The 14,641-nt window shown below is 36.8% G+C and overlaps 1 protein-coding gene across 1 annotated transcript in view; it reads left to right on the top strand.

The window, feature by feature from the left end:
* Positions 1–14,641, top strand: part of LOC150108790 (unextended protein-like) — a 119,642-nt gene that overhangs the window by 35,347 nt on the left and 69,654 nt on the right. The window lies entirely within an intron of this gene.

Below are 14,641 nucleotides of genomic sequence, written 5' to 3'. Positions count from 1 at the left end.
TTACTATTAATATTGAGTTCAGATCTGAAGTAGCTGACAATGTTCAGATTATTTAACTCAACCTTCTCACAGTACTCGAATGCACTTGATTTCTTCTTAACCAATTCTCATGATAAGTATACTGTGGATTGTTAGCTCTCCTCTTACTAGCTAATATTAAGGCTTTTAATATATATATATATATATATATAAATAAGACTTTCACACAACCGCACTCAGACTTTTGTCCTGTAGTAATGCAATAGTGGCAGATGGGATGATTTCTGTGGTTTCTTCTCCTCCTTTCCTTGGGTTTGCTTACTATTCTTCCCTTTTGAATCAGACACATGTTCCAACCAAACTGAAATGATTCCTGCTGGAATGATGGTCTTTAGCAACTCCAAACTGCTCTTTGTTTTCTAACAAGCTTGCCAAAGCAGTCCAGGAAAAGCCTTCACCATGTTGTAGATGGTTTGAAACTAGAGCTCTTGTTTCCACATGCAGAAAACATTTTCTCCTACTCAAATGGCAGTCAAGCCTTTTGATTCCTCGCCATATCCATGGAGCACAATTTCTTCCCATCATTATTTCTACCTCTCTCTTGCATATCCATTTAATATAACCAAAAGATAAGGCTAACTTACAAGTATCATTCTTTTTCAATTCTTGCACTACTGAACAAGGAGAAACATCTCCACTTTACTAAGAACAGCTCACTGCATGTCTTCTCTCTCCTTTGTCAGAAAGACATCAGAATCTTGAATAATTTAGTGGACATATACAAGTCATCTGATTCTAATTGTTTTCTCCCACACTTGTGCTCCAGAATTAATACATCTTATAATAATCTTTCATAACCTAGTCTCTTCTGCAGCACATAAACCTATCTATATTCAACTCATTCTGAAGAAAGCTTGATGCTGCTTTATGTCCTGTTATTCCATTGCACTCACCTCATTTCTCTCAAAAGTAATGAAGAAAATTATCAACACTCCACTTCTTCACCATCCTTTGTGGTGAACAACAAACTACATAAGGATTCCGAAATAATCTTCCAATGGATCCCATCCCATTGTGGGATTAAAGGGAAACGAAACTGCAGATAAAGTAGCAAAAATGGCCGCAACATCAAGTGATATCACAGATTTCGATCTTTTTAAAACCACCCAAAAAGAAAACATAAAAAGAACAATTCTTCAGGACATGACTCACCACTGGTACTTAGCAGAAAATCCAGGAGCTACCATCAACTCCAAATTTAATCGCAGTGCCACTACCATGATCTCTTGCCTCAAGACCGGCCACACAAGACCAATCAAGTTTAGCAATGGCATAAAAGTCTTCCCCACCTGCAAAATCTGTAACATCGAGGAAGCATCACTAATGCATTTGCTAAACTGTATGAACATTTCCAAATGTGAACTCTATAACAACCCAGAAAAGGTGCTGTATAAAATACATGAACTTGACCTCTATGATCTGGTGTAATAATACTATGGGATAATTAAAAAAAAAAAAAAAACATCCTTTGTTATATCTAAACAATATTCTCTATTAAAAATCAATATAAGTGGTGCCGCATGCCCATTTCGGTTCATTGTGCTGTTGTGACTTATGCAACATGCGCTACAAAATTTACGTCAATTTGACTGCATTTTTATCTAAGTATGAAAGTTTTAAGAGCATATAGCAATCAGTGCTCATCTTGATTTGTCTAATGCAATTAATTGTAGGATAACTTTGAATACTTTAATTTATCAATTAATTGTAACCAAATCTGTGCAGAGTGGGGGACAATGTGCTTGTTTTAAGATACTGTGTATTAGAAAACAATAATGAAGGAGAATGCTATATTTGGTTGGTATATTTGAATTACTCGAAGGTGTAACATATGGAAGAGAAGAACGAGGATTATCTCCTTCAACTACAATACCGTTTTCCATTGTAAATATGGGCAAAAAAAGTTATAAATTTATTGAAAATTATATATTAAAAACTTGCCTACCATGTCAGTTCATGCTCAGAAAACAAAACCTACAACTCATGACAAATGACAACATTCAATTGAATTGGTTGACACAATAACCAATCACATCCTCTAGGTGCTATTGTCTCAGAGCTCGCCTTCTGAACGGTTTAAAACTACTGCAACACTAAGAATTTGACCTGCTATGCCATCTTTTCAAAGGGCTCAAAGGTGTATGTATTTTGAATGCACACCTGGGCTGTTAACGTGAATATGATGCAATGTTTACACGTTGAAAAATGTCCTCTTCATGAAGTATTAGTATATTGTGTTTGCAAATGAAAACAATTTAGAGAGTCTTTAATGGGAATAAATGCAAAAATAGTATCAGTGATATTGCTATTTGGTGGATGAGCACTGCATACCTAGCACACCAAAGAATATATATATATATTCTTTAAACAAGCCTTCATATTTAAAACAGCTTCTGTGGATCAAGCATGTATCAGAGGTATGTTCTGTACTGACTCCATGCTGAGATTAAAACTTAAACACCTGTTTCTAAATGAATCCCAGACATTCAGAATTATTTTGAGAACATTTAGTGAAAAGAGCAAAGCTAATAATAATAATGGATAACTTCTGGATTTCCATTCAGGATAAAATTAAAGATGCCAAGAAATTATATTCTTATTATACTTGGATCAAGGGTGAAACAAGAATATAATTTCTTGGTATCTTTAATTTAATTTGCAACCAAGTGAGAAAAACTTGCAACATCTATTCAGGATATAGAATAGTCATTACTAAAGCCATGTTCCTTCATAAAGTATGCATAATTTCACATGATGGGAATACAGTCGGTTCCTTTCCCAGCTAATTTTTATTTGCACAAAATAAAAATTAGCTAAAACCTAAAACCCCCAAACCGTTTAGTTATACCCCCCCTCCCCAGATATACGGATTGTCAAAAATTCATAATCCCAATAACCCTCTCCATTCCTCAGTGTCTTTTAAGGTTAGCGAAACAGTTCAGTCGGCTAAATCCTTTACCCCACTTACAGGTCATTCATCATCTTGTATTAAAAATTCCACTAATTTCAAATCGTTAATCCAAGATTTAGTTTTAGATAATAGCAATATCTTGATAAGCTTTGATGTCACCTCTCTTTTTTAGCAATATCCCTCTTTGTGAAATGTTAAATTTACTAAAAAATGTTTTCCCTCCTGATATCATTATATTTACCATTCCTTCTGGCTACTTCACTTAGGAAAGAGACCATTTATAAACAGATTGAGGATGCAGCCATAAGCTGTACACTCTGTCCCTCTAGTCCAGTGTTTCTCAATCGCCAGGCCGCAGCCTGGTACCGGGCCCTGGCATCAATTATGCTGCGAGAGGTTCTCCTGGAATTTGTCATTTTAGTTTTCTAAGCATTTTTCATGAATAAATATTTTATGGTGGAAATATTTTGAGAAGAATAATATTTGTGAATGTGTCGAAAAGTTCAGACCCAAAACGCCTAAATAACATCTGTGTAGCAAATGTCACCGACCAAGCCGCATATTTTTAAACATGGAAGTATTCATGAATGATCGGGAACTTTCAGACATTGAAAACCTTCAACATTCAGGAAAGGGAATACCACTGCTTATGACTGGTCATAAAAATTGCCTGCAAGCTGATTACAACAATGGGCGCCGTATCCTCTCTTCTCAAAACTGAACAAAATAACATTTGTGTTGCCCTTCCTTGCCAGTGACCAATCAGCAAGGAAGTATAAGGAAAATTTTTCCTCTGAAATCGAAGAGCAAGGCAGTCTGTATCTGGTTCTCAAATCTAGTAATACTGAATACTGTTTCTTCGCAAGTTCACATTGCAGTGTGTAACTTCTTGTTTCAAAACTCGAGTACCATGATTTTTTAAAAGTAATATGCCTACAGATTTAAATTTTAATATGAATAAAAGACAAGGGACTTTGTTTAATTTTGGTGTTAAGAAATCTCTTATTGAAGGGGTTTGTGATGCAACAAATAATGATTCATCCACCTCAAGATTACAGAGTGAACTCTAAGACATACAAAAGGAGAGGAAAACTACCAGCACACAGAAGAAGATGTCTGCATTCACTCGTAGGTACATGGACAGCTATTGAAAATTTGGTTTCATACAATGCCCTCGCACTGACCAATTGCTACGACCTCAATATGTCATTTGTGCTAATGTTCTGGGAAATGAATCTATGAAGCCATCACGACTTACCTGACATCTCAACACAAAACATTCCAATCTCGTCAACAAACCCATTGAATTCTTTATGCGTAAAAGAGATGCACTTAAAATATAAAAAAAAATTATTTCCCAACCACTGACACTTCACTAATTGAACACATCCTATTTATTATTGATACAGATAGGTAAATGTAAAATCCCGTATTCCATTGGCAAAGAACTCATTAAGCCTCTGATTGCTACTTCTAATGAAGTATTAGGCCAGTCTGTGGCAAGTAAAATGACAGACCTCCCATTGTTGAGTGATACAGTTGAGAGGTGGATATACGATATGGCAGAAGATACAGAAACGCAACTCATTGAAAAAATTAAATCAAAATTGTTTGCATTACAACTGGACGAATCTACAGATATTCAGAATAACATTTTACTTATGTATGTACAACATGTTAACCATATGATGAACATGAAGAAGACATTTTAAGTATTTCTGAATTACTTACGCACACTAACAGCAGTGAAATTTTCAAAGTGTTAAAAGGTTTCATTGAAGAGAGAGGTCTCGAATGGAAGAATTGCATCTTCTCTCTCTCTCTCTCCTTCTCTTCCGTCTAAGACGGGTTGAGTCTTCTCTTGAGCAGGATCTTCCAGTCTTCTCTATTCCTTGCTGTTCGAAAAAAGTTCCTTATATGTTCTGCATCCCGAGACGTTCTTTATTAATTTCAGCCAGGTAATGTTTGGTCTTCCGGGTCTTCTTTTTTCAGTTGGAAAAGTATTGATTAGGACGTTAGGAAGTCTGTCTGCATCCATGCGTACAGTGTGTCCAAACCATCTCAGTTGTTGTTTTCTAATTATTTCTATTATTGTCTTTTTATACAATAGTTCTTGTCTGACTGTGATGTTTGTTTTCTTTTCTATCCAACTTGTTCTATTTATTTTTCTTAAGCATTTCATTTCAAATGCCAGCAGTTTTTTCTCCTCTCTTTTTTTAACTGTCCACGCTTCTGCTCCATAGTTGACTGTTGGTATAATTATTGCTTCATATAATTTGATTTTGGCTTGCTTAGATATCTTGTTTGTTTTCCAGATTTTCTGTAATTTTCCCACGGTGGTCCATCCTATCGCTATTCTGTGTTTGATTGTTTTGAGTTCATCTATTGTTTCTGTTAGTTTTGATCCAAGGTATATGAAGTTGTCTACTTGTTCTATTTGTTCTCCGTTTAGGGTGGCTGAGATGGTAGTTCTGTTCCTCCCTATTTTCATCACTTTTGTCTTTGGTATATTTATTGTCATGTCATATGTTTTACAGGTTTCGTTTAGCTTGTTGATCAACTTTTGTAGTTCATTTGTGGTTCTTGCAAGAAGGACGAGATCATCTGCATATTTGATATTATTTATGTTTAAACCATTGACATTGATTCCAGGCTCATTATCTATTGCCTTCTTTACAACTTCTTCTAGATATATGTTGAATAGTGAAGGGGATAATGGGCATCCTTGCATTACTCCTTTTTGGATCTCTATGGGTTCTGTTGTGAGTGTGTCCTTTTTAATTATTGCATTTGTCTTAGAGTAATATTTTATCAGAAACTGTATTATATATTTGTCTATTGCTTTTTCTAGTAGAATTTTAAGAAGGATTTCTCTGTTGATGTTATCGAAAGCTTGTTTAAAGTCCACAAAACAAACAATATAGTTCTTTATGGTCTTCCCAGCTGAGCTCTGCTAGTTGGTGCAATGTGAAAATTTGGTCTATTGAATAGTTTCCTCGGAAACCAGCTTGTTCTATGCTTATCATTTCTTCATAGATGGTTTTTAATCTATTTTGTATAATTCTTATAAATATTTTATAGGTGTGAGGGAGTAAATTGATTGGTCTGTAATTTCTGCAGTCTCTTTTGTCTCCTTTCTTGTATATTGGGATGATCTTTCCAGTTCTCCAGTCATCTGGGATCTCTCCTGTTTGTAGTATTTCATTGAATAGGGTTGTTAAATATTCTATTGATATGCTGCCTCCATATGACCACAGTTCAGTAGGGATAGTATCAATGCCCGGTGCTTTATTATTTTTCATCTGTTTTATTGCGTATCTAACGTCTTCTTGTAAATTTTTTGGGTGATCATTATTTTCTTCTATTGTTGGCATTGTAGTTTTGTTTCCTTGGTGGAAGATAGTCTTAAAATGGTTTGACCAGATTTTTCTTATATATTCAATATTCCCGGTTTCAGTCATCTTGTTGTTTATCATTGTTAGTGCTTTTGATGAGAATTCCTTTGTAATTTCTCTTACAGTATCATGGAAGACTTTTAGGTTGTTTTGTTGGTATGCTTCTTGGCATTTCTTAGCTTTTTCTTCTAACCATTTTTCTTTGGCTTTTTTGTATAGGTTATCAACTTTATTTTTAGTGCTTTTTTCTCTATTCTCTTCATTGTTTTGTTGGTTTACAAGTATCTTGGCCTCTCTTTTCTCTTCTATGGTAGCTATGATTTCTTGGATTATCCACTGTTTGTTTATTTTGGGTTTGGAACCTAGAGTGTCTTTTGCAATTGATAACACTGTTTCTTTTCCTTCTTCCCAGTATTTTCCACTGTTCTGGAAGATGGAGGGTTTTAATTTCAAGCACATCTGTTCTAAAAATCGACTTCTGCTTGAGCTATCTTTTAGTTTTGATAGGTTGATGTTTTCTTCTTTTCTGATATTATTTTTCCTGTTGAATTTTACCTTCACTTTGGCAGTTAATATTTCGTGGTCAGTGTCAAAATCAAAACTTCTTAATATTCGTACATTATTTACTGCTCTTTTCCATTGTTTGTTTATGATGATATAGTCTATGCAGTTCTTTATATTACCATCTGGGGATGTCCACGTATATTTATTATTAGGGCGTTGATAGAACAATGTGTTTGTAATCATTAGATCATTTGCTTTACAGAAGTGGAGTAATTGTTCTCCTCTGTCATTAAGCTCTCCGTATCCAAATTTCCCCATCACATCTTTTTTGTCTGCTGTGAACTGTCCTATTTTAGCATTAAAGTCTCCCATCACTATCATGAGTTCTCTATTTTGGGGATTATCTATTTCCTGTTGTAGTTCTTCATAGAAATTTTTTATTTCTTCCTCTGAATGGTTACTGTCTGATGCATATATTTGGATTATTTTAATTGTTTGACCTTTTTCTTCTGCTTGAAGTTTGGCTGTTATTATTCTAGGAGACACTGGGTTTATTTCAATTACTGATTGTGTAAGTTTCTTTTTAATTAATAATGCAACTCCTTCTCTATGTATGTTATCTTTTCTTCCTGAGAAGTACAGTCTTCCTTCTGGTAAATCCATGAATCCATCTCTGCACCACTGTGTCTCTGAAAAACCTGAAATACTCCATTTCAGTCTTTTTAAATTTTCCTGGACTAATTGCAATTTTCCAGGTCGGTATAGTGATCTCATGTTGAGGGTGGCTACATGTTTTACATCCTTGGCTGACCACATTGCTGATTTCTCGCCTACTCTATGTGGTCTTTGAGTAGGCACGTCATTTGTCCCGTACCCAGTAGCACTATATCGGTTTGTAGACTTTCTCCTGCTCATGAAAGTTACTGGTAATAATGTAGCCAGCTTGCCATGCCTCTGCTACATCCTTTGGTCCACGGCTCTTTATTCTTTATTCAGAGCAACCCATTTGGGTTTTCCCCATCCGCCACCCGGGGGATGCGCCTGGTAGGTGTGTAGTCTCCCGCAAGAATTGCATCTTACAACTAGAAATTCAGGTTTAGTCACAAAAATTAAGGATATGGCGAGCAATAGCTTATTGTCAATGCATTGCTACATTCATAGGCAAAAAATGGCACCTGAGCTTAATGAAGTCCTGTCTCAATCTATTAAAATTATTAATTATATAAAAAATAGTGCTTTAAATTCAAGACTGTTAAAAGCTTTGTGCAATGAAATGCTCTGATCATCAAAATCTTCTTTTCCATTCGGAAGTTCGTTGGCTTTCCCTTGGTAAAGTTTTTAAGAGGATGTATGAATTCTGAAACGAAGTTGAGTTATTTCTAATTAATAAGAAAAGTGACTTGTCCCATTATTTCCAGGATAAGAAATGGGTAGCCAGGCTGTCGTATCTCAGTGATATATTTTCTTACATAAACGAGTTGAATTTGAAACTTCAAGGTCCAGATACCACAATATTTAATGCTTGGAACAAGATCGAATCATTCAAAAAGAATGATTCGATCTGGCTTAATATGATTGCAGAAGAAATAATGAAATGTTTCAGTTGCATTCAGATTATATTATGGAAGTAGGTGATTTTTATTCACAGAATTCAGTTTCAGATACTATTGCAGCCCACATGAAGATGTTGTTGTTTGAAAAATATTCTCAACATGAGGATCCCTGGAGGCAAAATATGGGGATTCTGAACCTCTTTGTTGAACACACAAAGAGATAGCCATTTCCAATAAAGAAACTCTTCAACTTATTGAATTATCATCAGACAAAGGACTGGAAAGTACTTTTAATTCTATGAGTAATTCAAAATTGTGGATATGAATGAAAAATGAATATCCAAATTTACATGAAATAGCAATGAAATTTCTTCTTTGTATTTCCCCCACATATCTTTGTGAAACTGCATTTTCTGCCATGACTGTGCTTAATACGAAACAGAGGAACCGCCTGCAACTTTCTGACTGTCTTTGCTTGGCTATCACTTTAATTCATCCCAGAATTAATAAGCTAAAGGACAGAAACTAGCAACAAAAGTTTCAGTAGCCTAAATAAACCCTTCATTTTGCATACATAAATATTTGGTGTGTGTGTGTGATAACAAGTTGACATCCTCCTGCAGCTTCCTCGGCTCAGCTGACTTCTATGGTGAATTACAATCCATTAATATTTTTCTCGCTACCGTTTTTTTTCCAAACCATCATCATCATCAAATTCCTGATATATACTCTCAAGGCGTGTACAGGATATGATAGTACTACATGAAAAATGACATCATTACTAATTTCCTATCTAGAATTTTCTTCCAAATCAGTCTGTTACCTGTCAAGACTCCAACATCATCAGATCTTATATTTCTCATCTTCTTAGGCACTTTTTTACTGTATCAATCCACCTATATCTTGGTCTTCATCTGGGTCCTTTTCCTGCCAACCTGGCAGAGAACACTTGTTTTGTTAATCTTTTCCTTCCTATTCTGTTTAAGTGACCATACCACCTGAGATTAGCTCTGCTAATACATTCCTGGATGCTGACAATGTCAAGTTCTTTCCTAATATCCTCGTTTTTAATATGATATTGCCATTGATTCCATCTGTTCATGCCCCTAATCTTTCTCAGGACTTTCATATCTGCGGTCAAGTGTTTTACTTCTGACCCAGCTCTCAGATCCATAAGTTAAAATTGGCTTGTAGCGAATTTATTTAGAAGTATAACATCATCCGCATAAAGTAGAGAGCTGAGGTTAACATCTCCAATTTTGATATCAAGTTTAATACCACTTTCCTTAATAATGTGATCCATGTAGATAATAAATAACAGAGGGTATAATGTACATCATTGTCTGACACCAGATTTAACATTAAACCACCATCCTGTACTTCCTTCAATTCTAACTGCTGACTTACAACTCAAAGACTAAGTAGTCCGCACGGTTAGCCTAATGGCTGTGCACTTTGCAACCATATGCCAGGGGAAGGGGTATCATGAGGACTGAAGGATCTTCCTCAGCCATAGCCAAGTTAGCCAGTCTTGGGCGTGGACAGTAGCGTTTTTTCCACAGTTTATCCTGGGGTTTATCATCCTGCAAAGCAGACAAACCGGCCTTGAGAACTCAACACTACAGGGCATAGGGCTTGACCACCTTATCCTGTAAACTGTTTGAGGTCCAATGATTAATAAACCCTCGACACCACAAGGTAAAAGAGGGTAGAAAGAAGATGAGATGAGATAAAGACTAAGTATTTAATATAATGCTCCATTGACACCATATAACTGTAGCATTTTGAATTGCTTCTCTTATTGCACCTCGTCATATTCCTTTTCCAAATCTACAAAACTTAAATACAGATCTTTGTTATATTCCCATGATATCTCAACTATCTGTCGTAAAGTAAAAATTTGATACTGACGGTCTCTATTTGACCTGAATCCAGCTTGAGCTTATTCTTCACCAAACTTCTTTTCCACAATCCTTCTCAACCGTTTCTCGAGTATACTTGAATAGCCACTAGAGGGCTACAAGGTGTGTAGTGTTTGTGGAGAGCTCCTGAACAGATAAGTGTCATTTTGAGTAATAATTGGTGAATTTGCATAGTATTTATATAATATTGTTTACTTTTCGTATTTTAGCGTGTCTGGGTGTTTTCTGAGTATTTTAAATAGTAAATTGATAGATACGATTATCATGCACATGGCCCCAATAAAGAGGAATACAACAAAGATGGTGTCCATGTTGCCATATTTGTCTAAAGAGTTTTTAATTTAAAGGATTTGATTCAGTGTACCGTTTGCAAAATGTATGCATTGAGGAGAGCGGTTGGAGTCTGGTTAAACAATGAGTGGAGTGAATGTGTGCAGAAGGTGTAAAGAATGTGAGGATTTAAAGAGTGTATCAGGTTGTGAGAGTGATATCGTTGTCGAAAGTGAGAATCGAGAAAATAGCAATATTTGCGAGGTAGTACCAGATAGCTGTGAGAGTGGCGTTGAAAGTGAGAATGAAGATAAACATACAGAACGAATGAATGAATTATTGGAGAATAAAAATGATGAGACTGATGCAATGAGTGAGATAGCTCAGTTACGCGGAGCGATACACAGGGTAAATCGGCAGCTGGAAAGTTGGCAAAAATGTTTACCGAGCATAGCCACTGATAAACGGCAAAAGTATGCTAGAAAAGATAAGAGTGTGATAGTGAGTGTAAACAAAATGAAAGAGTGAGTGTTGTATGGAGATTCCTTAGTAAGAGGTGTGTTAGTGGAGAGTTTAACAAAATCGTACCAACCTAGTGCGAACGTTAAGGATGTAAATGAGTCAATTAAAATGCAAAAGCAGCAGGTGAAAGAATTGATAGTGGTAGTAGGTACAAATGATTTGAAAGGAGACAAAATGGCTATGAGTGAGGATGTGAAGGAATTGCTTGAGGTAGCAAAAGAGAAGAGTGAGAGAGTTAGGATGGTGAGTTTGTTTCCGCGGTATGACAGTGAAGAGTATAGAAGGAGGGCAATAATTACAAATGACTTTATGCGTGAATTATGCAGGATGAGTGGTGTGGAATTTGTGAATGTGTGGAATGAGTTCGATGGGCGAAAGGATTTATATAAGATGGATGGTTTACATTTGAATGGATTTGGTGTACAGAGACTTGAAAAGGTGTTGTCGAATGAAGTGGATGTGCAGAATCAAGGAAACTAGAGTTATTAAGGGGAGGGAGGAAGTAGATATGCAGACTTTTGGGAGACAGTTTGAGTGTATGAATGTGTGTAATATGCCCAAGCGAGTACGAAAGACTACCAATCAGAATGGGATAGTTAGTATAAGGCATCAAAATAAGAATGGGGCAAATGGGCTTCTGCAATTCATGCATACTAATGCCAGACGTATTAGGAACAAGAAGGAAGAATTTTTGGCCTTGGTTGGCACTTCCAGGCCACAGGTTATTGGCATTAGTGAAACATGGCTGACAGAAGATGATATAGCTAGTGAGATTGAATGTGAGGGGTATGGTGTGTTTAGGAATGACAGGGAGAATAAAATGGGGGGAGAGTGTTATTGATGTTAGCTGATGAGCTACAGCCACAGAGAATAGAAGTGGAACTGCAGGATAGAGAAAAGAGCACATTTGAGGCTATTTGGTGTGAGATTGAGACTAGCAGAACAAAATATACAGTTGGGTGCTGCTATAGACCAGGTGATGGAATAGATGGTGGAGATAGTATGCATAAGCAAATAGAAGAAATGAGCAGAGGGAGGAGGAGAGAACACATGGGAGGAAGGAATTGGAGAATTGGATTTTATGCAATAAGGGATAACTATCTGTGACAGCATGTAATGGAAAATACTAGGGATCAGAGAGTGCTTGACCTAGTAATTGCATCTGAGAATTTGGCTATAACGAATATGACCATGTTGCCACCAATTGGTGAGAGTGATCATAGGGTCTTGACTTGGGAGGTGGCTAAAGTTGTGGAATTTACAATTAAGACAGGGTACATGTGGAATTATCGGGCTGGAAAGTATGACAAGCTTAGGAGTTTGATTGGTTCAGTGCCATGGCATGTACAACTGCAAGGACTAGAAGTTGATAGTGCATGGGAGGTGGTTAAGAAGTGCTTGCATGAAGCAAATGCTGACTGTATACCTAGAGTCCGAATAATAAATCAAGTGAGGTTAAATGGATGAATAACACCATTAAGCTTCAGCTGCAAAAAAAGAAACAACTATGGAGGGAATTTAAGGAGAAAGGTGACCGGCAGGCACATGAACGGTATAAAGCGCAGGCCAGAAGGGTAATGAGTGTGGTAAGAAAAGCCAAAATGGATTATGAAAGAACAATAGCCATGCAGGCTAAAGAGAATCCCAAACAGTTTTTTCGATATGTTGTAAGTAAAAGAAAAAATATATATTGCAGAATGATTTTAAAGAATGCTGATGGTAGGGAGGTAACCGAATCAGTTGATATAGTTGAATTACTGAGTGAGCACTTCACAAGAATATATCATCCAGGTGGTGACATTGCAGGAATGAATGAACCAATAGATTATATGGGAATTGTGGTGAATGAAGTGGAGGTGAGTAGTCTATTACAAAACCTCAATGTCAATACATCTGTGGGATTGGATGGTATACCAGCTCGTGTCGTACGTGAAGCGGCTAAAGAATTGTCAGTGCCCTTGACCATTTTGTTTAATTTGAGTCTCGGGTCTGGGTTAGTCCCGAGGGGGTGGAAAGAGGGGAAAATAGTTCTACTACATATATTTCCAAGTATAATAATAGTTCCAAGACTGCTGTTGTAAATTACCGACTGATTAGCATATCAGGAATCGTTGAAGGTCTTGGACAAATTAGTCAAGAAAAAAATACAGGATTGGATAGATGAAAATGGCATACTGTGTGGGAGACAACATGGTTTTGTGGAGGGTAGATCATGCCTCAGTAACTTGCTCATGTTTTATAACACAGTGACAGCTGAACTGGATAAGGGTAATGGGTTTACCGTGATTCTACTGGACCTTGATAAGGCCTTTGACATGGAGTTCTAATCAGTAAACTGCAGCATATGGGGATGGATATAGAGTTGGTGAAATGGATAGGTGGGTGGTTGATGGAGAGATATCAGAGAGTTGTTTATTCAGGAGTAGAGTCCAAAAGACGGCTTGTGACTAGTGGTGTGCCGCAGGGTTCTGTTCGTGGACCACTACTTTCCAATTTGTTCATTAACGATATAGGAAAGCATCTGAGAGGAAGTGTTCACTTGTTTGCTGATGATGTGAAGTTGGGTAGAGCAGTAGTGAGTGCACAGGATGTCAAAATTTTGCAAGATGATTTGGATAGTTTGGCTGGGCTAAGGAAAATGGATGTCGATTTAATGTAGCAAAGTGTAAGGTTATGCATTTTGAGGTGAAAAGATTAGCATCAGTATATCACATTGGTGGAACCGTACTCCAGGAGATTGATGAGGCCAGGGATTCGGGAGTATCGGTGGATAGGGAGTTGAAGTTTAGGGGGCACATCGCAAAAGTGGCTAAATCAGCTCATGAAATCACTTGGTTGCTGAAAAATACTTTAACAAGCAGAGACAAACAAGTTATTGTTCCTCTGTATTGAGCCTTGATAAGACCCCATCTAGACTACTGTGCCCAGATATGAGTGCCAGGGTTTCTTCTTGATGGGGAGGAGGTGAAGAGGATCCAGAGGAGAGTGACCAAGATGATAGCAGGTCTATGGAATGAACCTTATGAGAACAGGTTGAAGATTTATGGATTACAAAAATTGGTTGATAGGCAGAAAAGGGGTGATATGATTGAGACATTCAAATTACTGAGGGGTTTTTATAAGATTAATTCAGAAGATATTTTTGAGAATAGGACTGGTGGTGGGAAGACTAGGGGGGCCATACATGGAAGCTGGGCAAGAATGTACTTAGTAAAGGTGTTAGAGCTAGGTTTTTTACTTGGAGATGGTGAATGAGTGGAATAAGCTACCAGAATCTGTTGTGGGTGCTATGACTGTGAATGAGTTCAAGGTGAGGTATGATAGATACTGTGTGAATGTCGAACAGTTGTTCTTGACATGATGTTAGGGCGTTCCTCAAAGAGTCTGTCGACTCCTTGGAGTTACTCGAAATAATAATAATATCTTACCAGGAACACTCAGTAGAGAAATACTTTCTTTTAGGCTTACACGGTGATCCGAATGCATTTTTAAAAATTATGGAGACAACTACCCTGTTCGAATAAA

Source organism: Typopeltis vanoorti, chromosome 2, assembly GCF_054136105.1.
Source record: "Typopeltis vanoorti isolate ZY-2024b chromosome 2, IOZ_Tvanoo_1.0, whole genome shotgun sequence".
Taxonomy (NCBI): domain Eukaryota; kingdom Metazoa; phylum Arthropoda; class Arachnida; order Uropygi; family Thelyphonidae; genus Typopeltis; species Typopeltis vanoorti.
This window is presented reverse-complemented; position numbering and strand designations above follow the sequence as displayed.